The sequence below is a fragment of the Otolemur garnettii genome, unplaced genomic scaffold (assembly GCF_000181295.1).
Source record: "Otolemur garnettii isolate 467f Iridium unplaced genomic scaffold, OtoGar3 scaffold00014, whole genome shotgun sequence".
Lineage (NCBI taxonomy): Eukaryota > Metazoa > Chordata > Mammalia > Primates > Galagidae > Otolemur > Otolemur garnettii.
Window position 1 is genome coordinate 3494462 of NW_003852409.1, and position 3900 is coordinate 3498361.

Below are 3900 nucleotides of genomic sequence, written 5' to 3' on the forward strand. Positions count from 1 at the left end.
ACCAGCGTAGTTCCATTTCCTATAACTATATATATTATAAAACTCAATAATAGAATGATATAATTGTCACTTTCAGCAGTAAAAGAGGAGAAAAAACTGTGCACACACACAGACCCAGAGAGAACAGTGCATAGTGACTGAAAGGCGTGCCGTCCTCCACTCCCTGCCTTATTTCCTGTGAGGAACACTTTTGTGTTATTTTCTTTCAGCTTGAGGATTCCTTGAGTGATTCGTCCACAGGAGATCAGTTTGCAACAAATGCAGTTTTTATTGGGGGAATGCTTTGATTCTGCCTTCAAGTTTTGAAAGTTTAGCTGGAGATAGAATTGTACTTGACAGGTTTCTTTTTTTCTTTCAACACTGTGAATTGGTGATTACCCTACCTTAGGGTCTTCGTTAGTTTGAATGCAAAGTCGATTAATGCTGTTACCTCTACCTGATGAGTCATTTTCCCCATGTTGCTTTTTAAGATTTTTCTCTTTGTCTTTATCTTTCAGCAGTTTGCTTAGGATGTGCCTAAGTATGGTCAGTTTATGCTGCTCATACTTAGGGTTGGTTGAACTCTTCAGAACGTAATTTAATGCTTTTCATGAATTTGGGAAGGTTTTAGCCATTACTTAAAAATATATATTTAAATATTATTAAATATATTATCTATCTATACATATATTTTTTCTTTTTTCTGCCCCTATGTCTGTTCTTCTGTTTGGAGTTTTATTGCTCTTTCTTTAAGTTAACTGGTTTCTTCTGCCATCTTGAACCTGCTGTTGGGCCTAGCTTGTCACTGCTTTCATTTCAGTTATTTCACTTTTCAACTTTACCCATTTTTTGTTGTTATTGTTGTTTTGAGATACAGTCTCACTATGTCACCCTCAGTAGAGTGCTGTGGCATCACAGCTCACAGCAACCTCCAACTCTTGGGCTTAAGTGATCCTCTTGCCTCAGCCTCCCAAGTAGCTGGGACTACAGTTGCCCACCACAACACCCAGCTATTTTGTAGCTGCCGTTGTTGTTTTTATTACAGTTGTCATTGTTGTTTAGCAGGCCTGTGCCAGGTTCAAATCCGCCACCCTCGGTGCATGTGGCTAGCGCCATAACCACTATGCTACGGGCACCAAGCCACCCATTTGGTTTTTTATTGTCGTGTTTGTTTCTCTGTTGGGTTTCCCTATCTACTGACTCATTGTTAGCACGTTTTCTTTTAATTCCTTGAACATAGTTTTCCTTAATTCTTTGGATATATTTGTAATGGCTCATTTGAAGCATTTCTAACTTGTAGATTTAAACAAATATATCATCTCACAGTTTCTATAGGTCAGAAGTCTGGGGGTTTCTCAGCTACATTCTCTGCTCAGGGTTTCACAGGCTGCTGTCTGGTTGTCAGCCAGGGCTGTGGTCTCCCCTGAGACTCAGGGTCCTATTCCATACTCACTGGTGTTGGCAGAAGTCAGTTCCTTGGGGTCATAGGACTGAGGACCTCAGCTCCAAATGACCACTCCAGTTCCCTCCATGTGACCCTCTCCGTAGCTCCTTTGAGGCCAGCAGGAGAGTGCTACTGATTCTTACCTGTTTTAAGGGGTAAGGCCCACTTTGTTAGGCCCGCCTAGGAGGATTTCTGTTAACTGAGAAGTCAACTCATTAGAGACCTTAATATACCCACCTAGTTCCTTCCCTGGAGAACTATCCTGTTGTATGTACAGATCCTGTCCATGGGGTGGGCGGGGGAACACACTGACTGTGCTGGGGGTGCACAGCATGGGGTCATCGTAGACCGCTGCCTACCATGGCCCACCCTCTTCCCCCCACCCCAATTCACATCCACATACATTTGGAAGTTGTTCCTCATGCAACATATGTTTACTCCTTCCAAGGATCCCAGGAGTCCCAGTTCTTGCAGCACGATCTCAGGGTCCAATCATCTAAATCTAAACCTCATCAGCTGAAAGTTCAAAAGTCAGGCCCAGCTGTAGCCACTGGGACACAATTTCTTTCCATGTGTGGACCTGGGAAACTAGGACAAGTTATCGGCCCCAACATCCCAACTTTCAGTGGCAGGACAGGCATAGGATAACAGTGGGAGGCATTCTGGCTCAAAAAGTGGGGGATGCCATGTACAAGGCCAAAGGGAGTCGTGAGTCTAAAATGGTTTTGAAATCCAGCCAGGCAAATATTTGACTTTCCTGAGCAGGCTACAAGATCTGGGAGTAATTTCAGGAGCTCTTGGCTCTTTTCTCTGGGCACTTGGTACTGGCCTCTCGTCATAGTTCCTTTTCATGACAGGTGGCACGTGTTGGGGGCTGAGTGGTTTTATCAGCCTGCTTCCTGTCCTGCTTGGTACAAGCTGGCAGTGCTTCTGCTTCGGAGATTTTCTCAAGAACTTTGTGAGTCTCTCTCTCTCTTTTTTTTTTTTTTGGTAGCGACAATCTCACTTTATCACACTCGGTGGAATGCCGTAGTGTCACAGCTTACAGCAACCTCCAACTCCTGGGCTTAGGCGATTCTCTTGCCTCAGCCTCCAGAGTAGCTGGGACCACAGGCTCCCGCCACAACGCCCAGCTATTTTTTTTGTTGCAGTTTGGCCAGGGCCAGGTTTGAATCCGACACCCTCGGTAAATAGGGCCTGCGCCCTATCCACTGAGCCACAGGCACCGCCCACTTTGTGGGTCTTGTGTGGATTTTACTGATGTTCGCTCTACTAGACAGAGCCACATGCACATTTCTCTCCAAGCTAAGCCCTTTTCCGTGTTGGCCTCCTGCTAAGATGGCCCTAAGCTCCCTCTCTGTCTGGGTTCAGTTGAGAAGAAGGCACACACACACACACACACACACACACCCTTAATCTCTTGAAAGGGCCCTTTGTGTGACTGGATACTCCGATCTTTTGATCTTTCTGAGGTTTTAGCTAAAGGTCGCACAGTCACACGCTCAGCCTTTTCTCTGTGCCACACTTTCAGCAGCCATTCTGATTCTTAGCATCGTTTGCCATCTGGAGAGGATGAGAATTTTCTAAAAAATTCTGTTCTAGTTCATTTTTGTGTAACAGCTTTCCCCTCTATTTACCTCTTTTTCTCTCACATTTTACTATAAGCAGCAAGAAGAAACCAAGCAGCGTCTTCAACACTGCGTGGAAATCTCCTTCTCTACAAAACAAAGTTTATCCCTTACAAGTTCTGCTTTCCATATAACTGCCGGAGACACTTTTAAAGTCTTTTGACATTTATTAATTTTTATTTTGTATTGTTAGATAATAGTTTGTATGTATTTTGAGGGCACAGATGATATTTTGATACATGATCAAAATTGTATGCATTGATAAACAATGGGTGATGATCAAATCAGGGTCCTTGGGCTATCCCTGACTTCTCATGTTTATCTTTGTGTTGGGAACATAAACCATCTTCTGGCTATTTTGTAATATACAATAAATTGTTAACTGTAATTTCCCTACTGTATTATTAAATACTAGAAAGTATCTTTTTCTATTTAGTTGTATTTTTGAAACCATTAACCAACTACTCTTCACTACCCTGTCCCTCTTCCCAGCCTCTGGTAACCACCGCTCTACTCCCTACATTGGTAGCTCCCATATATGAGTTAGGACATGCGGTATTTGTCCTACTGAGTCTGGCTTATTTCATTTAACGGAATGATCTCCTGTTCTATCCATGTTGCTGCAAAGGACAGGCTTTCATTCTTTTCTGTGGCTGAATAATACTCCATGGTGTATCCGTGCCACCTTTTTTGATGCATTTCTCCACTGATGGGCAATTTGGTTGAATTCATATCTTGGCTGTTGTGAACGGTGCTCCAGTAAACATGGGTATGCAGGTATCTCTTGATACACTGATTTCCTTTCTTTTGGATGTATTTGTCTTTCTGTGATATATCAAATCAGTATAT